This window comes from Bos indicus x Bos taurus, chromosome X, assembly GCF_003369695.1.
Source record: "Bos indicus x Bos taurus breed Angus x Brahman F1 hybrid chromosome X, Bos_hybrid_MaternalHap_v2.0, whole genome shotgun sequence".
NCBI lineage: Eukaryota > Metazoa > Chordata > Mammalia > Artiodactyla > Bovidae > Bos > Bos indicus x Bos taurus.
This window is the reverse complement of record NC_040105.1, coordinates 135703283-135728537: the sequence shown is the minus strand read 5'-3', so window position 1 is coordinate 135728537 and position 25255 is coordinate 135703283. Positions and strand designations below refer to the sequence as shown.

General features: G+C 38.6%; 1 non-coding gene across 1 annotated transcript; it reads left to right on the top strand.

The window, feature by feature from the left end:
• The first annotated feature begins 24941 nt into the window (after window positions 1-24941).
• TRNAQ-UUG lies at window positions 24942-25013 on the top strand. The gene has a single exon. It is a non-coding gene; the product is annotated as a tRNA-Gln (tRNA).
• The last annotated feature ends 242 nt before the right edge of the window (window positions 25014-25255 follow it).

Genomic DNA, 25255 nt, shown 5'->3' with positions numbered 1-25255 from the left:
TAAAAGTAAGTTTTCTGCTGCTACAACAGTTTTGGTTTCTGTTTTTCAACCATAAAACTAATTAGGAATAGCAAAGGGCTAAACTAGGTTTTTAGGTGGAAGGTGAGAAAGATAAAGTTTGGTTCTTTCCACTACCTATAAATTCTGGAACATTCTCTATTCTATTTTATTGTCAGCTAATTGACAAATATTTTAAACATTATATCTAAACTGAAGTGGTAAGCTCTATTGAAATATACAGCTTCCTCTTTAATATAATTTCTTCTCTAATCCCTAGCACTTTCTAAAACCATTCACTATTTTCTTTCACTATAAAACCTGCACTACTGCTTCAGTAACATTAAATTTAAAAAAAGAAGAAGAATATATAACTAAGACCATGCCATAAAGCCTATACAAAACACAAAGGTCCAACATTTCAAAGGATAGCCTTTACTCTTCTGAAAAGCAGAACATAGAGGAAGCTTTCTGAAATATCCATCCTTTGAGATAAATTGGATCAAATATTCTAATGGACTCTATTACATTTAGAAGTCTGTTTTCAGCAAAGGACTGCTCCTCAATGGACAGCTGTTATTCATATTCTTCCTTTTGGGTTGATGCTATACTACTCAGGGCAGATTCTAGACAATTCAATATGTTAGATGATTATTCATCTTTATTCTTATACTTTCCTTTCTGAGCCCTACTGACATTTTTAAAAATTCTTTCACAAGAGTGTCATGATTCTGACATGGAAAATAAACGTCAAAATACCTCTATCAATTAAGCTTTATTATATTATGTATCTTCTGTCCTCAGTGCACATGCTATATGAAATGTGGCATATGTTGATAGCAATACTTAACTGAAGATCCAAGATTTTCAAGTGATAGAATTTAGGATCTTTTAAGCACAACTAAATATGCCATTATTTTTAGATTAGCAGATAAAGAAGTTGTCATAGACATAATGAATCGGGATTTCAGCTGCATTTTGAAGAAAAACACAACAATATTTGGCCACCTCATGCGAAGAGTTGACTCACTGGAAAACACTCTGATGCTGGGAGGGATTGGGGCAGGAGGAGAAGGGGACAACAGAGGATGAGATGGCTGGATGGCATCACTGACTCCATGGATGTGAGTCTGAGTGAACTCCGGGAGTTGGTGATGGACAGGGAGGCCTGGCGTGCTGCGATTCATGGGGTTGCAAAGAGTCGGACATGACTGAGCGACTGAACGGAACTGATCCTGGTATAATATCCTGACCATCACATTGTTTTGCAAATAATAGCTGTTTATTACATAGAAATTTAATGGAATTACAATGCATAGAAGTGTGGAGTTAAAGAGATGTGAGTTAGGGGATCAGTCCTAAGATGGTGGAGGAATAGGATGGGGAGACCACTTTCTTCCCCACAGATTCATCGAAAGATCATTTGAACACTGAGCAAATTCCACAAAACAACTTCTGAACTCTGGCAGAGGACACCAGGCACCCAGAAAGGCAGTCCATTGTCTTCAAAAGGAGGTAGGGCAAAGTATAAAACAAAAAGAGAGACAAAAGAGTTAGGGATGGAGTCCCATCCCGGGGAGGGAGTCGTAAAAGAGAAGAAGTTTCCAAACACCAGAAAACCCTCTCACCAGTGGGTCTGTGGGGAGTTTGGGAATCTCAGAGGGCAACATAACCAGGAGGAAAAATAAATAAATAAATAAATAAAACCCACAGATTACATGCCTAATGGCACCTCCCAGCAGATAAGTAGCCCAGATGCTTGCATCCGCCACTACCAAGTGGGGGCTTAACAGGGAGGTGCGGGCTGCGTTGTTTAGGGTAGGGACTGGGCCTGAATGCCCTGAGGGCAATCTAAGGGAGCTAACATGAGATAGCAACCCAAACAGTGGGATAGCCAGAGAGAGAGAAAGAGAGACAGAGAATTTTCCCACAAAAAGCTCTAACCTAAGGCACTGCCAGGCCCACTCACAGAACAAAGGACTGAGCAAATACCAGAGGAGAGCTAGCAGACTGTGGACCAGCCCATCCCCTGCCGGAGGCAGAGAGGCAGGCGGGTGACAGACAAAGCCAGGAAGCGGCAATCTCGGCCCCAAAGATGGCATCCTCTACCAGACTGTGAGCCAGCTCCCAGTTGTTAACTAAGTCTTCCTGGGATCCTAGACAGTTGACATCTGCCAGGAGGGTCACAACCAGAGATCAGCTCTCCAGAGGAGACACACGACACACCTGAGCTGGCACTCCTGCTGCGCACCCAGGAAACCAAGCAGATGGGACAAGAGAGGTGATAAGATGCCCCGCCCCACAATGGGAGAGTGTGCTCACCAAGCACCTGGTCGCCTGAGCTGCTCAGACCTGGGAAGGGCACAAAACACAAGCCCAACAGAGTCTGTGCCTTTGCGGAGTACCTGAGAACTTAAACCTGAGTGGCTTAAACCTGGGAAGTGCACGCAACCCAGGGCCCACTTTAGACAGTTACCCTGCAGAGCAACCTGGAGCCTGAGCAGTGTAGACTGGGAAAGCACACACGCCATGAGCAAGGGCAAACCCAGTGTGGCCGGGACACTGCGAGCACTCCCCACACACGTCAGTGGTGTTTGTTTGCAGCGTCCCTCCCTCCCCACAGCACGACTGAACAAGTGAGCCTGAATAAGTGACCACCTTCACCCCCTTGTGTCAGGGTGGAAATTAGACACTGAAGAGACTTGCAAACAGAAGAAGCCAAAATAAAGAAGGAATTGCTTTGGAATTGACAGGTGCAACAGATTAAAACCCTGTAGTTACCACCGGCTACATTGGAAGGAGCCTATAGACCTTGAGAAGTATAAGCCGGAACAAGGAACTATCTGAAACTGCCCACACTGCCCACAACAGCTCCAGAGAAATTCCTAGATATATTTTTACTATTATCACATTTTTTTATTTTTTAATTTTTAAAAAAAATTAAGTCCCTTATTACTCTTTAATTTTCATTTTTATAACCTACTATTACCTTGCAGGAAAATACCCTATTTTTAAAGCAAATTTCATATATATTTTGTAATAATTTTTGTGATTTTGTTTTGTTTTTTTAATATTGTATTTTTGAGAGTCTAGCCTCTATTCTAACCTCTTTCTGGTATTTGTTATCAATATTATACCTTTAATAATATAATCATCAGTACCAATTTTTACTTGAGAGTGTGATTACTGGCTTGCTAACCCTCTCCCCCTTTTGACTCTCCTTTTTCTCCCCTAGATCACTTCTATCTCCTCCCTCCCCCTTGTCTTCTCTGTGCAACTCTGTGAATCTCTTTTGGTATTCCAGGCTGTGGAGAACACTTAGGCTAGATCTCTCTCTCTCCTTCTGACCACCCCCCCCCCTTCTCCTGGTTACCTTTATCTCCTTCCTCCCTCTTCTCTTCTCTATGTAACTCCATGAACCTCTGTGGGTGTTCCAGGCTGTACTGGCTAGATTGCTAACTCTCCTTTTGATTCCTCCTCTCCACCTCCTGGTCACCTTTATCTCCCTCCTCCCTCTTCTCTTCTCCATGTAACTCAACAAACCTTACTGGGTATCCCTCACTGTGGAGAATCTTTTCCCCATTAACCTAGATGTTTTATCATTGGTGCTGCATCGATGGAGAAGTCTTGAGGCTAGAGAAAGAATAAGACTGAAAACCAGAGGCAAGAGGCTTAAATCCAAAACCTGAGAACACCAGAGAACCCCTAACTCCAGGGAACATTAATCGATAAGAGCTCATCCAAAAGCCTCCATACCTACACTGAAACCAAGCTCCATCCAAGAGCCAACAAGTTCCAGAGAAAGACATGCCATGCAAATTCTCCAGCAATAAAGGAACATAGCTCTGAACTGTAATATACAGGCTGCCCAAAGCCACACCAAACCCATAGACATCTCAAAACTCACTACTTGACACTTCATTGCACTCCAGAGAGAAGAAATCCAGCTCCACCCACCAGAACACCAACGCAAGCTTCCCTAACCAGGAAACCTTGACAACACTCATCCAACCCCACCCACAGGGAGAAAACTTCACAATACAGAGGAACCACCAACTGCCAGAATACAGAAAGGCCACCCCAAACACAGCAATCTAAACAAGATGAAAAGGCAGAGAAATATTCAGCAGGTAAAGGAACATGATAAATGCCCACAAAAACAAACAAAAGACGAGGAGATAGGGAGTCTACCTGAAAAATAATTCAGAATAATAATAGTAAGAATGATATAAAATCTTGAAAACAAAATGGAGTTACAGATAAATAGCCTGGAGACAAGGATTGAGCAGATGCAAGAAATGTTTAACAAGGACCTAGAAGAAATAAAAAAGAGTCACTATATAATGAATAATGCAACAAGTGAGATAAAAAAACACTCTGGAGGGAACCAACAGTAAAATAACTAAGGCAAAATATAAGTGAGGTAAAAGATAGAATGGTGGAAATAAGTGAAGCAGAGAGGAAAAAAGAATTAAAAGAAATGAGGACAACCTCAGAGATCTCTGGGAGAACGTCAAATGCCAGAGCATTCAAATCATAGGAGTCCCAGAAGAAGACAAAAAGAAAGGCCATAAGAAAATACTTGAGGAGATAATAGTTGAAATTTTCCCTAAAATGGAGAAGGAAATAGCCACCCAAGACCAAGAAACCCAGAGAGTCCCAAACAGGATAAACCCAAGGTGAAACACCCCAAGACACATATTAATCAAAATAACAAACATCAAACACAAAGAACAAATATTAAAAGCAGCAAGGGGAAAACAACAAATAACACACAAGGGGATTCCCATAAGGATAACAGCTGATCTTTCAATAGAAACTCTTCAGACCAGGAGGGAATGCAGGACATACTTAAAGTGATGAAAGAAAATAACCTACAGCCCAGATTACTGTACCCAGCAAGGATCTCATTCAAATATGAAGGAGAAATCAAAAGCTTTACAGACAAGCAAAAGTTGAGAGAATTCAGCACCACCAAACCAGCTCTCCAACAAATGCTAAAGGATCTTCTCTAGACAGAAAACACAAAAAGGGTGTATAAACTCAAACCCAAAACAATAAAGTAAATGGCAATGGGATCATACTTATCAATAATTACCTTAAACATAAATGGGTTGAATGCCTCAACCAGAAGACAAAGACTGGCAGAATGGATACAAAAACAAGACCCCCTATATATGTTGTTTACAAGAGACCCACCTCAAAACAAAGGACACATACAGGCTGAAAGTCAAGGGCTGGAAAAAGATATTTTAAGTAAATGGAGACCAAAAGAAAGCAGGAGTAGCAATACTCATATCAGAAAAAATAGACTGAAATAAAGGCTGTGAAAAGAGACAGAGAAGGACACTACATAATGATCAAAGGATTAATCCAAGAAGGTATAACTATTATAAATATATATCCACCCAACATAAGAGCATGGCAAAGTGTAAGGCAAATGCTAACAAGTATGAAAGGGGAAATTAACAGTAACACATTAATAGTGGGAGACTTAATACCCCACTCACACCTATGGCTAGATCAACTAAACAGAAAATTATCAAGGAAAAACAAACTTTAAATGATACAGTGGACCAGTTAGACATAATGGATATCTATAGGACATTTCACCCCAAACCAATGAATTTCACCTTTTTCTCAAGTGCACCTGGAACCTTCCCCAGGATATATCATATCCTGGGCCATAAATCTAGCCTTGGTAAATTCAAAAAAATTGAAATAATTCCAAGCATATTTTCTGACCACAATGCAGTAAGATTAGATCTCAATTAGAGGAGAAAAACTATTAAAAATTCCAACATATAGAGGCTGAACAACACACTTCTGAATAACCAAAAAATCACAGAAGAAATCAAAAAAGAAATCAAAATATGCATAGAAACCAATGAAAATGAAAACAGAACAACCCAAAACCTATGGGACACTGTAAAAGCAGTGCTAAGGGGAAGGTTCATAGCAATACAGGCTTACCTCAAGAAACAAGAAAAGTCGAATAAATAACCTAACTGTACACCTAAAGCAACTTGAAAAGGAAGAAATGAAGAACCCCAGGGTTAGTAGAAGGAAATAAATCTTTAAAATTAGGGCAGAAATAAATGCAAAAGAAACAAAAGAGACCAGAGCAAAAATCAACAAAGCCAAAAGATGGTTCTTTGAGAAGATAAATGTAATAGACAAACCATTAGCCAGACTCATCAAGAAACAAAGGGAGAAGAATCAAATCAACAAAATTAGAAATGAAAATGGAGAAATCACAACAGACAACACAGAAATACAAAGGATCATAAGAGACTACTATCAGCAATATATGCAAATAAAATGGACAACTTGGAAGAAATGGACAAATTCTTAGAAAAGTACAACTTTCCAAAACTGAACCAGGAAGAAATAGAAAATCTTAACAGACCCATCACAAGCACAAAAATCAAAACGGTAATCAGAAATCATCCAACAAACAAAAGCCCAGGTCCAGATGGCTTCACAGCTGAATTCTACCAAAAATTTAGAGAAGAGCTAAATACCTATCCTGCTCAAACTCTTCCAGAAAATTGCAGAGGAAGGTAAATTTCCTAACTCATTCTATGAGGCCACCATCACCCTAATCCCAAAACCAGACAAAGATACCACAAAAAAGGAAAACTACATGCCAATATCATGATGAACATAGATGCAAAAATCCTTAACAAAATCCTAGCAAACAGAATCCAACAACATATTAAAAAGATCATACCATCATGACCAAGTGGGCTTTATCTGAGGGATGTAAGGATTCTTTAATATACACAAATCAATTAATGTATATACCATATTAACAAACTGAAAGATAAAAACCATGTGATTATCTCAATAGATGCAGAGAAAGCCTTTGACAAAAAACAACTTCCATTTATGATAAAAACCCTCCAGAAAGCAGGTATAGAGGGAACATACCTCAACAAATTAAAAGCTATCTATGACAAACCCACAGCAACCATTATCCTCAATGGTGAAAAATTGAAAGCATTTCCCCTAAAGTCAGGAACAAGACATGTGTGCCCACTCTCACCACAATTATTCAACATAGTTTTGGAAGTTTTAGCCACAGCAATCAGAGCAGAAAAATAAATAAAAGGAATCCAGATTGGAAAAGAAGAAGTAAAACTCTCATTATTTGCAGATGACATGATCCTCTACATAGAAAACTCTAAAGACTCCACCAGAAAATTACTAGAGCTAATCAATGAATATAGGAAAGTTGCAGGATATAAAATTAACACACAGAAATATCTTGCATTCCTATTCACTAACAATGAGAAAACAGAAAGAGAAGGAAACAATTCCATTCACCAATCCAATGAAAAGAATAAAATACTTAGGAATATATCTACCTAAAGAAACAAAAGACCTGTGTATAGAAAACTATAAAACACCGATGAAAGAAATCAAAGAGGACACAAATAGATGGAGAAATATACCATGTTCATGGATTGGAAGAATCAATATATGAAAACAATATACAGATTCAATGCAATCCCTATCAAGCTACCAATGGTATTTTTCACAGAACTAGAACAAATAATTTCACAATTTGTATGGAAATACAAAAAAAAAAAAAAAAAAAACCTTGAATAGCCAAAGCAATCTTGAGAAAGAATAATGGAACTGGAGGAAACAACTTGCCTGACTTCAGGCTCTACTACAAAGCTACAGTCATCCAGACAGTATGGTACTGGCACAAAGACAGAAATATAGACCAAGGGAACAAAATAGAAAGCCCAAAGATAAATCCACGCACCTATGGACACCTTATCTTTGACAAAGGAGGCAAGAGTATACAATCGAGAAAAGACAATCTCTTTAACAAGTGGTGCTGAGAAAACTGGTCAACCACTTGTAAAAGAACAAAACTAGAAAACTTTCTAACACCATACACAAAAGTAAATTCAAAATGGATTAAAATCTAAACATAAGACCAGAAACCATAAAACTCCTAGAGGTAAACATAGATAGGCAAAACACTCTCCAACATAAATCACAGCAGGATCCTCTATGACCCACTTCCCAGAGTAATGAAAATAAAAGCAAAAATAAACAAATGGGACCTAATTAAATTAAAAGCTTTTGCACAACGAAAGAAACTATAAGCAAGGTGACAAGACAGCCTTCAGATTGGGAGAAAATAATAGCAAATGAAGCAATGGACAAAGAATTAATCTCAAAAATATACAAGCAACTCCTGCAGCTCAATTCCAGAAAAATATATGAACCAATCAAAAAATGGGCCAAAGAACTAAACAGACATTTCTCCAAAGAAGACATACAGATGGCTAACAAACACATGAAAAGATGCTTAACATCACTCATTATCAGAGAAATGCAAATCAAAACCACAATGAGGTACCATCTCACACCTGTGAGAATGGCTGCTCTCCAAAAGTCTACAAGCAGTAAATGCTGGAGAGGGTGTGGAGAAAAGGCAACCCTCTTACACTGTTGGTGGGAATGCAAAGTAGTACAGCCACTATGGAGAACAGTGTGGAGATTCCTTAAAAAACTGGAAAAGGAACTGCCATATGACCCAGCAATCCCACTGATGGGCATACACACTGAGGAAACCAGAATTGAAAGAGACACGTGTACCCCAATGTTCATCGCAGCACTGTTTATAATAGCCAGGACATGGTAGCAACCTAGATATCCATCAGCATATGAATGGATAAGAAAGCTGTGGTACATATACACAATGGTAATTACTCAGCCATTTAAAAGAATACATATGAATTAGTTCTAATGAGGTGGATGAAACTGGAGCCTATTATACAGAGTGAAGTAAGCCAGAAAGAAAAACACCAATACAGTATACTAACACATATTTATGGAATTTAGAAAGATGGTAACAATGACCCTATATGAGAGACAGCAAAAGAACACAGATGTAAAGAACAGTCTTTTGGACTCTGTGGGAGAAGGCGACCGTGGGATGATTTGAGAGAATAGCATTGAAACAAGTATATTATCATATGTGAAACAGATCACTGGTCCAGGTTCAATGCATGAGACAGGGTGCTCAGGGCGGTGCACTGGGATGACCCAGAGGGATGGGATATGGAGTGATGTGGGAGGTGGGTTCAGGATGGGGAACACATGTACACCTATGGCTGATTCATGTCAATGTATGGCAAAAACAACTACAATATTGTAAATTAATTAGTCTTCAATTAAAATAAATAAAGAATTTGACTCATTTGACAGGACCCAAAAATTCTAAAAAAAAAAAGAGAGAGAAAGAGAGAGAGAGATGTGAGTTAGAAGATTTCATGATATACATGAAGAGTATTGGTTCCTAGATGGGATTCATATCTGGAGGATTGTCCTTAGAGGAAAATTATGAAAGTGAAAGTCACTCAGATCAGATCAGTCACTCAGTCGTGTCCGACTCTTTGCCACCCCATGAATCCCAGCACGCCAGGCCTCCCTGTCCATCACCAACTCCCGGAGTTCACTCAGACTCACGTCCATCGAGTCAGTGATGCCATCCAGCCATCTCATCCTCTGTCGTCCCCTTTTCCTCCCGCCCCCAATCCCTCCCAGCATCAGAGTCTTTTCCAATAAGTCAACTCTTCACATGAGGTGGCCAAAGTACTGGAGTTTCAGCTTTAGCATCATTCCTTCCAAAGAAATCCCAGGGCTGATCTCCTTCAGAATGGACTGGTTGGATCTCCTTGCAGTCCAAGGGACTCTCAAGCGTCTTCTCCGACACCACAGTTCAAAAGCATCAATTCTTCGGCGCTCAGCCTTCTTCACAGTCCAACTCTCACATCCATACATGACCACTGAAAAAACCATAGCCTTGACTAGACGGACCTTTGTTGGCAAAGTAGTGTCTCTGCTTTTGAATATGCTATCTAGGTTGGTCATAACTTTCCTTCCAAGGAGTAAGCGTCTTTTAATTTCATGGCTGCAGTCACCATCTGCAGTGATTTTGGAGCCCAGAAAAATAAAGTCTGACACTGTTTCCACTGTTTCCCCATCTATTTGCCATGAAGTGATGGGACCACATGCCATGATCTTCGTTTTCTGAATGTTGAGCTTTAAGCCAACTTTTTCACTCTCCGCTTTCACTTTCATCAAGAGGCTTTTTAGTTCCTCTTCACTTTCTGCCATAAGGGTGGTGTCATCTGCATATCTGAGGTTATTGATATTTCTCCCGGAAATCTTGATTCCAGCTTGTGCTTCTTCCAGCCCAGCATTTCTTATGATGTACTCTGCATATAGTTTAAATAAACAGGGTGACAATATACAGCCTTGACATACTCCTTTTCCTATTTGGAACCAGTCTGTTGTTCCATGTCCAGTTCTAACTGTTGCTTCCTGACCTGCATACAAATTTCTCAAGAAGCAGGTCAGGTGGTCTGGTATTCCCATCTCTTTGAGAATTTTCCAGTCATGTCCAACTCTTTGCGACCCCATGGACTGTAGCCTGCCAGGTTCCTCTGTCTGTGGAATTCTCCAGGCAGGAATACTGGAGTGGGTATCTGTTCCCTTCTCCAGGGGATCTTCCCAACCCAGGGATCAAACTCAGGTCTCCTGCATCTGGAGGGTTATCCTTAGTGGAAAATTATACGGCTTAGATATTGAACTTAATCGTTTCTATTTTTATCAAAAACTTAAGACAAAGAACATACATAAGCTTATCAAATTTGTAGATTCAATAGCTTGACTGATATATATATATAATATATCAATATATATATTATATATTATATATAATATATATTTGTATATAATAATATATTATTTATATATAATATTACATATTTTATATATAATAATATATTTTATATATTATATAAAATAATATATATTTATATTATATATATATATATATATAACCAATAAAAAATCTGACAGGCTGAAATGATAAATCAAAACTACAGTGATAGATTCTACTATTTATTCCAAAGTTTAGGAGAAGGATAGAATTCCTTAAGAGTTGTTTAAGTGAAAAAGATAATTCTGTTGACTCAGAGTGAATGTGGGGGATGTATTGTTGACATGAAAATTGTGAAATAGTCTGCATTCACCTAGATGTAAGGTCTACAATAAAGGAGTTTATTTTCTTCCACTGATCAGACCACATTGTGAATGTTGGGTTCATTTGTGGGAGAAATGCCTTTTTAAAAAAACTGGAAATAGAACTGCCTTATGATCCAGCAATCCCACTGCTGGGCATACACACAGAGGAAACCAGAAGGGAAAGAGACACGTGTACCCCAATGTTCATCGCAGCACTGTTTATAATAGCCAGGACATGGAAGCAACCTAGATGTCCATCAGCAGATGAATGGATAAGAAAGCAATGGTACATATACACAATGGAGTATTACTCAGCCATTAAAAAGAATACATTTGAATCAGTTCTAATGAGGTGGATGAAACTGGAGCCTATTATACAGAGTGAAGTAAGCCAGAAGGAAAAACACCAGTACAGTATACTAACGCATATATATGGAATTTAGAAAGATGATAACAATAACCCTGTGTACGAGACAGCAAAAGTGACGCTGATGTATGGAACAGTCTTTTGGACTCTGTGGGAGAGGGAGAGGGTGGGATGATTTGGGAGAATGGCATTGAAACATGTAAAATATCATGTATGAAACGAGATGCCAGTCCAGATTCAATGCACGATACTGGATGCTTGGGGCTAGTGCACTGGGACGACCCAGAGGGAGGGTATGGGGAGGGAGGAGGGAGGAGGGTTCAGGATGGGGAACACATGTATACCTGTGGTGGATTCATTTTGATATTTGGCAAAACTAATACAATTATGTAAAGTTTAAAAATAAAATAAAATTTAAAAAAAAAATAAAAGGCCAAAAAAAAAAAAAAAAGAGTGACATGGTCTTTTTAGCAGACAGAGGATGAGGAAATAAAAGGTCTGCCAACTATATGGGAGGGGTGTTAGAGGAAATCTGGGAATTTCTGCACAGAGAAAGGAGATGTATGGGAAGCACGATAACTAAGTCCACATATGGGAAGAGCTCTCAAGCCTTTAAATACAGATGTTTTTCATTTGTGTTTTCATTGTTTCATTCAACAAATATATGGTGCTGCTGCTGCTCAGTCACTCAGTTGTGTCCAACTGTTTGTGACACCATGGACTGTATCCACCGGGCTCCTCTGTCTGTGGAATTCTCTAGGCAAGAAAACTGGAGTGGGTTGCCGTTTCCTTCTCCACAGAAAGTACAGAGAAGTGAAATATTAGTAAAAAGTTAATCACTAAACTGAATGATAGGTGCATCACAGTTTTAAGATTCTCTCTACACTTTTTTGTTTGCAGTTTCACTAATGAAGTTTTTTAAATGATAAAAATTTAAAAAATAATTCATAAAACTGTGAAGATTACAGCTGAGAAAATCATTGAGCAGACAAAAATGTAGAAAATAAGAGTATAAAAATTAAAGGATCAATCAATCTAACTCATCAGGCAAGTAGTACAGGAGTTTCAGAAAGAGAGAAAAAAAAAATGTCATAAAGAGAATTAAAGAAGTTAATAAAATTCCCCAGAACTAAAGGACTAGAGTTTCCAGACAGAAAGAAGCCTCTAAGGTAAACATGTGTGCGTTCATGCACGCTAAGTCACTTCAGTCCTGTCCAACTCTGTGCAACCCTATGGACTGCCACCCATCAGACTCCTCTGTCCTAGGGATTCTCCAGGCAAGAATACTGGAGTGGGTTGCAGTGTCTTCCTCCAAGGGATCTTTCCTGAGTTAAGTATAATACATGATGAAAGATTTAAAATGAAACCAAGAATAATGTATTTGACCATGTAGAAAATAGTATTCAAAGGAGTTTTCCAAGTCTACGATATTAGAGAATTTGGAATCATAAATGAAGAGTGCCAAAGGAAACCAAGTAAAATGGAAAAGCAAGACAACTATTAAGTCCAGGAAAAATGATAGATTTTCTAAGAAAGGAAATGTAACCATACTACACACTGGGGACCCAGTCAACATAATACTTAGGTATAGCGCCATCCCTCAGTATACATGGGGTGGGGTGGGGGGACTGGTTTCAGGACGCACATGAATTCCAAAATCTGAGAATGCTCAATTCCCTTATATAAAGTGATGTAGTATTTGCATTAACCCACACACATCCTCCCATATACTTTAAATAATCTCTGCTGCTACTGCTAAGTCACTTCAGTCGTGTCTGACTCTGTGCGACCCCATAGATGGCAGCCCACCAGGCTCCCCCGTCCCTGAGATTCTCCAGGCAAGAACACTTAAAAAGCCTAATACAATGTAAACCATTGCCAGCACATAGCAAACTCAAGTTTTGCTTTTTAGAACTTTCTGGAATTGTTTTTTTTCCTGAATATTTTCAATCTTTGGTTGGATGAATCTGCTGATGTGGAGCCCATGGATGCAGAGGGTCAGTTGCATTAAAAATAAGGAAAACGTACATAGCAAATGAAAAGTAAACTAGATATTGCTATAACCATATTAAGAAAAAGGAAGGTGAAATGTGGTAGGGACAGTGGTATAAGATGACTAAATTGTTAGGTTCCATAACAGCAATTTAAAAGGAAATATTAAAATTTAACAATCATTCATAGTATTAGCACACCATTTAGAAATCTAGAGGAAAAAACTATATAAGAAAACAATACTGAAGAAAGAAAATGTGGAAGAGATAGGTAAAGCAGGGTACTGCTATTTAACAGTATCATATTTAACTGCTATGATAACTGCTATTTAATGGCTATCATAAATCTAGGAGCATCTTTAAACTATGTACATAATTATTCACAACAGACAAAATATCCCAACTCAAATATCCATCAACAGACTAATGGACAAAAGAAAATGTGGTATATACATACAACAGAATATTCATCCTTAAAAAGAAGGAAATCCCACCATTTGTGACAATGTGGATGGCACTGCATTAAGTGAAGTCAGTCAGTTACAGAAGGACAAATACTGCATGATTCCACTATATGAGGAATCTAAAATAGTCAGGCTCCCAGAAGCAGGGAATAGAATGGCAGTTGCCAGAGAACCGGGGGGAGGGGAAATAGGGAAGTTGATGTTCAATGTGTATAAAGTTACCCCCCCCAGAAAAAAAAAAACCCACAACTATATATACATATTACTTTGATAAAAGTGAAAGAAAAAAAAAAGCTTTAGAAAATGGTGATTGGCTAAGTGCTACATGAGAGAAAAAGACTGCCTAATGGAAGCAGTGATGAAAGAACAGGATGGTGAGTGGTTTTACATTTTCATCCTTAGTTCTCCCATATAATGACTACCTGTCCCTTTTTCCAAATAAATCTACAGTTTAATCTCACTGTGTCTTCACTTTAAATCAGGACAGTGCAAAAGCCTTGCTACTGTAAGGCATTGACAAAAATGCATACAAGGTGATTCCCTTACCCTCAGCATTCACTCTTCCAAGCCTTTCTCCCTTTCCTCCTCCAGATCCCCAGGAAAGATAGACTATAATCTAAGGCCTCCTTCCACTTTTTCCTGTGAGTTTCAAAATAAAACCCTGCCCAATGTTGTTGTATAGCAGCAAACAGGAATGACTAACACTAATTTTATGGTGCCTAGGGCTCATTCTTTCCCTAGAAATGTACACAGACTTGGACCTGGACTTTCATTATTTCCATTCCCCAAAATAGTTTTAATAGCTGAGAACTAACAAATGCAGTAGCTAAAAACCTCAGAAAAAATCTGTTCATGAAACAAAATAACCACCTGAAAAGTACATACAACTAAAAGAGACAGATAGAACCAGACAACAATAGTACTTCAATCCTTTATTTCCTTAAAAATATTATCATGCTCCACACTGAGAATCTCCCAACCTCCACACAGTTTCCATCCCAGACGCCCTGAGGAAGGGGAGGGGCTTCCCTACCTTCTTGAGTACCATCAATAAAGTACTCTATACCCCACCCCCAGAGGCCTGGTATGCTGCAGTTCATGGGGTCACAAAGAGTCAGACACGACTGAGTGACAAATGAACTGACTTGATCCGCCCCCCACCAAAAAAAATTATCACACTTATTTAGCCCAGACCTGTTGTAAGCTCCATAGATATAAAAGTAAACAAATCAATGTTCCTACCTCATGGAACTTACTTTCTAATTTCTTTCATCTTGTATGCTTGTGCCATTCTATGCATTGTACTGAGGCAATTCCATCCACTCTCATGGCTTTGTTTGGTCGATCTCCTATCAGTAATTGATATGTTAACACCCTATGCAACTCCACTTTAGGCAATGAAGTGTAGTGTTAGTTTATCGGTTGTGTCTGATTCTTTGCAACCCCATGAAATGTGGCCCACCAACCTCCTCTGTCCATGGAATTCTCCAGGCAAGAATACAGGAGTGGGTTGCCATGCCCTTCTCCAGGGGATCTTCCTGACCCAGAGACTGAACCCAGGTCACTCACATTACAGGCAGATTCTTTACCATCTGAGCCCCCAGGGAAGCCCACCTTTAGGCAGAGCTATCCCCTAAAACCAAACTCAAACTTATTCACTTAAGAATCATTTAACTTCATCAGGCACTCTTTTGGGTTTGGGAGATACAGCAGAAAAGGATACAGATGTTTTACCTTTGTTCTCATGGATTCTACCACTTACTGGGAGGGATGAGTATTAAATAATGGTTCAGTTCAGTTCAGTTCAGTCTCCCAGTCGTGTCTGACTCTTTGCAACCCCATGGACTGCAGCACACCAGGCCTCCCTGTCCATCACCAACTCACAGAATTTTCTCAAACTCACGTCCATTGAGTTGGTGATGCCATCCAACCATCTCATACTCTGTTATCCCCTTCTCCTTCCACCTTCAATCTTTCCCAGCATCAGGGTCTTTTCCAATGGGTCAGTTCTTTCCATCAGGTGGCCAAAGTTTTGGAGTTTCAGCTTCAACATTAGTCCTTCCACTTGCAGTCCAAGGGACTCTCAAAAGTCTTCTCCAACACCACACTTCAAAAGCATCAGTTCTTAGGCCCTCAGCTTCAGATAAATATAAATAAAGTATTAGGAGTTCTAGGAGTGAAAATTACAGAATACTGTGGTAGCAAATAAATGAGGAAGGGGACTTAACATCTTTGAACAATAATTTTGGGTAAGACTTAAAAGATAACAAAGAATTAACCAAACCAAGAGATTAAGAATTAATGTTCAAAGGACTTCCCTGGTGGTCTAGTGGTTAAGACTCTATGCTTCAGTGCAGGGGACATGCGTTCAATCCCTGGTCAGGGAACTGAGATCCCACATGCCATGGAGTGGCTAAATAATAATAATAATAAACATTCAAGGTGAGGAAACAGGATATGTGAAAACACTGAGATACTATTGATATCCCCCTATAGGCTCTCTCCTTACAAATGGCTCTCAATCAAATTTCACATGTCTAAAACTGAACTCATTGTTGTCTCCCCAAACTGCACCTTCTCCTGTAGTCATCCTTTAAAATTATCTCCTTTTCTCATTCTACATACTGTCCATCCATCCCTCCTGTACTTCCTTTTATGTATCTCAATTCTGTCTCCTCTTCACCATCTCTAAAGCAGCAATCTCAATTTCCTACTCTTATTATCTTTCAACAATATTCTTAAAACCCTCTTACAACTGATTTTCCTACAAAGTTTTTGTTCACCTTTCCTTTCCCCTTACAGTTGACAGAATAAAAGTGTTCAAAAATATTAAATTCTTCACTAGCTCTGTATTACCTATAGAATAAAATAGAAACCCCTATAGAAAGTACCTAAGGCCTTCCCTGATCTGTCCCCTGCCTACTTCTCCAGCTTTATCTCTTATCATGCTTTCTCTTATACCCTTAGATATAGTCAAGTTAAAATACTTACAGCTTCCTATTGTAACATACTTCATTTTCTTTAAGCCTTCTAGAATTCCATTTTTTTTCTCCTCTGTATTTTTCTATTGTCTTGAATAATACTGGGTCCTCAGTAAATGTTGGAAGGGAGGAATATAGGAATAGAAAAAGAATAGAGTGAAGGAAGGAAAGAAAAAAGAAAAGAAGGAAATTCGAGGTGGTTTAGAAAGAATGGTGAATGATAGATTCATAATAGGCTATTAATGGAAAAATAATGATATTTAGGATAACATATGTTGACATTCTTATCTGGTTGTATAGGAAAATAATGTCTCTTTTGGCACTGTAGAGATTCATTGTGGAGATTCCTGGTTTGGTTCAGTGTTTCATTCTTTATATTCTACTGATTCTTTGTATTTGCGTAGTGCTTTCTTCAGAGGAAGGCAAACAACAGTAATAATTTTAGTTCTTGTCTCATAACTACACTCTAAATTAGGAAGGCCAATTTTGCATTGTCAAGGTTTCAAAAATATAGAAATTGAGAAATAATACATGATTTTTCCCAGGGTCACATACCTATATGGCATCAGTGGTAGCACACACAAAAAAGATATATTTATTAAAGTCTTGAAATTTTTCAGCAAATTAGTGTTCCATCATGGTTCTCTTCTCTTAAACATCAATTGCAATTTTTTCAATTATTGAGGAAGTTTTTTCTAGTACAATGAATATTTTCACCTGATTTTAAGAAGAATCAAGCAATCACATGGAGGGCTGAAGTCTGAAAATTCAGGGCTAAGGAAATTACATTTTCTCTTCAATTCTGTTCAGTTCAGTTGCTCAGTCGTGTCCGACTCTTTGTGTCCCCATGAATCGCAGCATGCCAGGCCTCCCTGTCCATCACCAACTCCCAGAGTTCACTGAGACTCACGTCCATTGAGTCAGTGTTGCCATCCAGCCATCTCATCCTCTGTTGTCCCCTTCTCCTCCTGCCCCCAATCCCTCCCAGCATCAGAGTCTTTTCCAATGAGTCCACTCTTCACATGAGGTGGCCAAAGTACTGGAGTTTCAGCTTTAGCATCATTCCTTCCAAAGAAATCCCAGGGCTGATCTCCTTCAGAATGGACTGGTTGGATCTCCTTGCAGTCCAAGGGACTCTCAAGAGTCTTCTCCAACACCACAGTTCAAAAGCATCAATTCTTCAGTGCTCAGTTTTCTTCACAGTCCAACTCTCACATCCATACATGACCACAGGAAAAACCATAGCCTTGACTAGACGAACCTTTGTTGGCAAAGTAATGTCTCTGCTTTTCAATATGCTATCTAGGTTGCTCATAACTTTCCTTCCAAGGAGTAAGCATCTTTTGACAGATATTTTAGCTTTAGAAAGGCTGAGATACTGGGGGAGAGAGATGAAGAAATCTTTTCCTTTTAGTAAGCATTTCTGTGATCTCTTAATATACAACTTAGCAAATAGCTATTTCCATGAAGTTACAATTATCCTTTATGACCTTTTGAGGTTATATATTATAGTTGTAGATAGCTGGGCTTAGTTTCAATTCAGGGAGTTCAGTAAAGATGGGAACCCATTATTTCTGTATCAGTTAAGAGGAGATTTATTTTCCACAATGAAGACCTACCATGGATATTTTACAGAGCATAAAGAAGATGTCTTTCTGTGGAAGTTCTTTCCTAAGCAACAAGGTCCAGATACATTTTTTACACCTTTTGGAAAAGCAAATAACCCACAGAAACATTCCTTATGCAAGAGCATTCCAATTCATTCAATTGAAAATTACTGTACTTTCTGTTCACAGTAATTCTGGAATAATGGGAAACTGATTATCAGGCATTTTTTCACCTTCATGCTATACCATTGATTCCAAATGCTAATGTCTTTGCTCCAGTCAGGATTCAAAATTTCCAAGAGTGGTTTCATCTTTCTCTCTTCCCATGGGAATATAATTGCCAGGACTTTTGTAATTCTCCATAAAATTCCAAATGAAACCACGGGAGGTGCTCACAAGTGATTAAAGTGAAAGACTACTATTTTTTAGGAGGTACCTGCCCTAATTTCTAGAAAAATGTAAAATTGGCTTTTAATCAATGGGCCGACAGAAGAGCTTTGGTATACTTAGTGCCTCAAGAAAAATTAGATTTAAATTGTCTTGAAGATAACCCCACTGGAAACAATGAGAACAAGAAAATAATGCAAAACAAAACAATGAAATAGTAGAAATCCTGTTATCAGGCTCCAGAGTTGTATTTTTAAAATATTTCTCATTTATATTGCACCTACCAGGCCAATGCTTCCCTAGGCGCCTTACAATATAAAAACACAATTTAAGACCAACAGCTAAAGTAAAAATCCTCAGAACTGTGATTATATTACCCTTTTCAAAAGTCTCAGACTTTCTCCTAACTCTCCACAGAAAAGTAATGGGAAACATTTCTCCCCTCAAAACACAAACATATATTGCAACAAGCTTTGAATATTAGAATTGATGGCAGTAAAGGAGTCCAGTGGTCATGTATGGATGTGAGAGTTGGACTGTAAAGAAAGCTGAGCACCGAAGAATTGATGCTTTTGAACTGTGGTGTTGGAGAAGACTCTTGAGAGTCCCTTGGACTGCAAGGAGATCCAACCGGTCCATTCTAAAGGAGACCAGTCCTGGGTGTTCTTTGGAGGACTGATGCTAAAGCTGAAACTCCAATACTTTGGCCACCTCATGCAAAGAGTTGACTCATTGGAAAAGACTCTGATGCTGGGAGGGATTGGGGGCAGGAGGATAAGGGGATGACAGAGGATGAGATGGCTGGATGGCATCACCAACTCGATGGACATGAGTTTGAGTGAACTCCGAGAGTTGGTGATGGACAGGGAGGCCTGACGTGCTGCAATTCATGGGGTCGCAAAGAGTCGGACACAACTGATTGACTGAACTGAGCTGAAAGGAGTCAGTTAAAATTTCCAGTTTCTCTCCAACATAGGGAGTAAGGCTTTGAACCTAGTAAAGCTAAGTAAATATTTAGCCATCCCATTCTTTGAATTGTGGGAGGAAAAATTATTGTGTTTTTACATATAGTTAATAGTTTTTCATAAACAAATAGTACTTCATCGAATTCCAACTTTTTGTTAGACCTCAGGGCACAAAGATGAATAAGATGTCTACTCTAAAGATATATAAGGCAGAAAACACAATTTACAAAAGAGTATAAATGCTGTGAAGAGCCAACTTATTGGAAAAGACCATGATGATTGGAAAGATTGAGGGCAAAAAGAGAAGAGGGCAGCAGAGGATACGATGGTTGGATAGCATCACTGACTGAATGGACATGAATTTGAGCAAAGTCTGGGGGAAAGTGAAGGACAGAGGAGCCTGGTGTACTGGTGTACTTCAGTCCCCAGGGTTGCAAAAAGTTGGACACAACTTAGCAACTGAACAATGACAACAATTGATTCTGAATAGGAAATGGAGACAAAACTTAGGGAAGTTGGCAGTTATTAATCAAGTACTGACCATTTTGGGATGACTGTTGCAGAGGCTGTGGATTAGTATTCTGCTGCCATGTATCATCTGGCCATTCTCTGTCTGTGTATTTAAACTCTCACAAATGAGGACCCTTAAGTGCTGGATATAGCTGGTAGTGAAACGATGAACCTGAAAACTTTTCACCCACACCAGCACATTTTTTCGTGGAACTCCAAGGATTCCCAAAACTCTCAGTTTCAGCCTGTTCTTCCAGATCTTTATGCAAGTGTATTTGTCAACATAGGGGTGTGCAACATATTTTACTTAATTTGAAATTTTAATATATTTATTAGTATATTTTAAATATCTAGGTATATGTTATATGAACTTCCATATTTACTTTTCCTCTAGTCCTCCAAACACACTTGATGACTCCGTTCCATTGGCTCCCTCCATAGGTTTCTTACTTATATGAATTCTGGCACTTGAGGCAGTCTACAAAGGCAATGTGAAAGGTAATGCTAAATGTGCTGGTTAGAGATATTCTTGAGGTATAACATTCAGCGTGAATAATAGGGCATAGTTGCTGATAGCTAAGAAGCCACAACTATAAACTACTCATCACAGATCTGACCAACCTTGACACCATTATTATTCAATACATCATTCCACCAGCCTGGATATATTCAATTTTTATTAGGTAGTGTAAGATATATCATATCACTTTCTTTTCTGAAAAATACCTACTCAGTTTTCTACACCTGTACAGAGGAAAAAAATTTGCCACACCAAAATATCTCTTTAGCATATAGATTATTTTGAGCTAAAAACAATCAAGGCCCTGAATACTCAGGAAGAAACTTTGACCTTCCCCCTAACTGCCTGAAAGAATGTAGACAGAGGACCTCTTCCAGAAAGGGAGCTATCACCATCGGTAACTCTACTATGAACTAGGTGTGGTAGACAAGGAGGAGCCTAGCAAAGTCTGTTTGTTAAAATCCCCCTGTGTCCCATTGTCTCTGCATGGCCCAGGAAACATTTGTTTGAATAAAAATAACATCTTAGGCAAAGTTCATTTAATCTTGTGACATGACACCAAAGAAAATTTTGTATAAAAAGATTATTTCTCTATGACCATTAATAGGTCAATGTCAAGATTATAAGAATGCTAAAATCCCTACTTCTTGACATTTATCTATCATCTGTAGATATATGTTAAAAGCTCAATGAAAATATTATAGACTGTTTAGAATGTTTGATACCTAAAAACAGCACTTGCATTGATTTTAATTTATTCCTCCACCCTTTATATTCCTTCAAAAATAACCCCTGAAGACACACTTCTAGTCACATCCTTCTCCTGAACATGCTCACAGTTTACCAACTCTGTCTTTTCTCAAGATAAGCCGTTTGCTTGGGACACCACTCTTGAAATCCTTTCCTGTATTTCAAGGCTCAGCGCAAATGTCAACTCCTTGCTAAAGCTCTCCCCAATTTGCCAAACCAGAATTAATCAAATCAATTTCCCTGGAGTCACTGTGCTAACATAGTCACTCCCTAAAATATAATTAGGCACTCACTAGAAGATTGCTATACCAACAAACCAAACCATTTGCTCTGTAGTTGCAAGCTTTTATGCTCCATCTAGGGACAACAAAAAATATTGGAAACAGAGATCTTGCCACGTTTATAAAGCTTTTGTTTACTTTTGTGGAAGTTTTGCACCCATAATCAAGCCAACCTCTGATTTGTGAGCTACGCAGTTGTGTTACCTATTTGTATGTCATTCTCTTCATTGGAAGAGAAAGCCTCCTAAGTAGGAATTACTGCCTTGACTCTCACCATACATGTACTGTTGTTAACTTGTGTGATCATTGTGTCATATTTATGTCAGTTCTCTTTTCTGACCTTGATGATCATTGTCCCCAAGCATAGCTAGGTAATTTGTGATTGGTATCCACTGCTTTAAACAAATTGGAAGGCTGAATTGATTGCTTTATTATAAATTTATCTAGCTTGCAATATAAATGTATTAAAACTTTAGTGTAAAATTTAGGTTCTATGATAACCTAAGCCCATTTCTTCTAAAGCCTAGTTCTGTTACCTGGCTCTCCATAGCTCACTCCATGAGTTATGAGAATTTGTTTTACAGAAAATATTAAATCAATGTATTTTTAGCTTATTGCTCAGACGTGTGTACACTCCAAATCAAGTTATGTGTGTTAATGCCCTGTCAGTTCAGTTCAGTCGCTCAGTCGTGTCCGACTCTTTGTGACCCCATGAGTCTCAGCATGCCAGGCCTCCCTATCCATCACCAACTCCCGAAGTTCACTCAGACTCACGTCCATAGAGTCAGTGATGCCATCCAGCCATCTCATCCTCTGTCGTCCCCTTCTCCTCCTGCCCCCAATCCCTCCCAGCATCAGAGTCTTTTCCAATGAGTCCACTCTTCGCATGAGGTGGCCAAAGTACTGGAGTTTCAGCTTTAGCATCATTCCTTCCAAAGAAATCCCAGGGCTGATCTCCTTCAGAATGGACTGGTTGGATCTCCTTGCAGCCCAAGGGACTCTCAAGAGTCTTCTCCAATATCACAGTTCAAAAGCATCAATTCTTCGGTGTTCAGCCTTTTTCACAGTCCAACTCTCACATCCATACATGACCACAGGAAAAACCATAGCCTTGACTAGACGGACCTTTGTTGGCAAAGTAGTGTATCTGCTTTTGAATATGCTATCTAGGTTGGACATAACTTTCCTTCCAAGGAGTAAGTGTCTTTTAATTTCATGGCTGCAGTCACCATCTGTAGTGATTTTGGAGCCCCAAAAAATAAAGTCTGACACCATTTCCACTGTTTCCGCATCTATTTCCCATGAAGTGATGGGACTGGATGCCATGATCTTCGTTTTCTGAATGTTGAGCTTTAAGTCAATTTTTTCACTCTCCACTTTCACTTTCATCAAGAGGCTTTTTAGTTCCTCTTCACTTTCTGCCATAAGGGTGGTGTCATCTGCATATCTGAGGTTATTGATATTTCTCCCGGAAATCTTGATTCCAGCTTGTGTTTCTTCTAGTCCAGCGTTTCTCATGATGTACTCTGCATATAAGTTAAATAAGCAGGGTGACAATATACAGCCTTGACGTACTCCTTTTCCTATTTGGAACCAGTCTGTTGTTCCATGTCCAGTTCTAAATGTTGCTTCTTGACATGCAGATTTCTCAAGAGGCAGGTATTCCCATCTCTTTCAGAATTTTCCACAGTTGATTGTGATCCACACAGTCAAAGGCTTTGGCATAGTCAATAAAGCAGAAATAGATGTTTTTCTGGAACTCTCTTGCTTTTTCCATGATCCAGCGGATGTTGGCAATTTGATCTCTGGTTCCTCTGCCTTTTCTAAAACCAGCTTGAACATCAGGAAATTCACGGTTCACGTATTGCTGAAGCCTGGCTTGGAGAATTTTGAGCTTTGTTTTACTAGTGTGTGAAATGAGTGCAATTGTGCGGTAGTTTGAGCATTCTTTGGCATTGCCTTTCTTTGGGATTGGAATGAAAACTGACCTTTTCCCGTCCTGTGGCCACTGCTGAGTTTTCCAAATTTGCTGGCATATTCAGTGATGTGAAAAACAGAGATAGAAGCAGAAGAACTAAACATAACTTTAGAGAAAGTTTGAAATTATTATGGACTCACCTAAAAAATCTGTGCCTGTAAGGCCTTTTCCAAAAGTTCCACATTTTTTCATTTCTAAAATATAAACAGGAAACTTCCAATTTAGTTTTTTTGTTTGTTTGTTTAAATATAAATAATTGTAAAAATGAGGTTAGTGTACATGGGCTTCCCTTGTGGCTCAGCTGGTAAAGAATCAGCCTGCAATACGGGAGATCTGGGTTCAATCCCCAGGTTGGGAAGATGCTCTGGAGAATGTAAAGGCTACCCACTCCAGTATTCTGGCCTGGAGAATTCCATGAACTGTCCATGGGGTCGCAAAGAGTCGGATGCAACTGAACAATTTCACTTTCACTTCAGTGTACATAATAAGTAAAAAATTGTCTACTAGGCAGAGAAGAAGTGTATTTTCCTGATAGGAAACTTAGAAAATAATCCTGAAGGAAAGTAGAATGCACACAATAGGAAAATCTCAGATTTGGGTTATTGTCTGCCTTTTTTTCTTCAAATGTTTTTTCTGTATTAACCTTCTTCTTACCTACTTTAAAAACAAGTATCCGATGTTTTATTATTACTTTGCAGTCCCTGAGTCTCTGTTTATTTATCCTTTAACCCATTATCTTTCTTTTTAAAAAAATTTAAATTTATTTATTTTAATTAGAGGCTAATTACTTTACAATATTGTATTGGTTTTGTCATTATCTCTTTGTTTTTCAGATTTCTACTCATCTGTCTTCAAGTTCACTGACTTTAGTCTTTCATCTTCATTCTGCTATAGAGCCCATACCATGAAAGTTTTTACTCTTGATATTGTATTTGTCAGCTCCAATATTTACCTTCAGTTCTCTTTTTAAAAATAATTTCTACATGTTTGCTGAAAACTTTTTCTAATTATTTTAAGAGCATCATATCAATTTCCTGAAAGATGACTAGAGCAGCTGTTTTAAAGTTTTTGGTCATTCTCAAAATTCCCTGGTGGTCTAATGGTTAGGACTCAGTGCTTTGACTGCTGGGGTCCAAGTTCGATCCCTGGTCAGGGAAACTAAGATCTTTCAAGCTGCATGGCACAGCCAAAAATTAAATAAAGTCTTTGGTAATTCCAATATCTTAGTTATCTTGGGATTGGCATCCATATTTTACCTTGAGAATTGGTTACATTTTCCTGGTTCTTTGTATATTGAATAATTTTAGATTGCATCTTGAATATTTTAAAAATTATGTTGTGAGAATATAGGCTATATTAAAATCTTTTGTATGATGTTGGTTTTTTTCTTGTTTTAGGA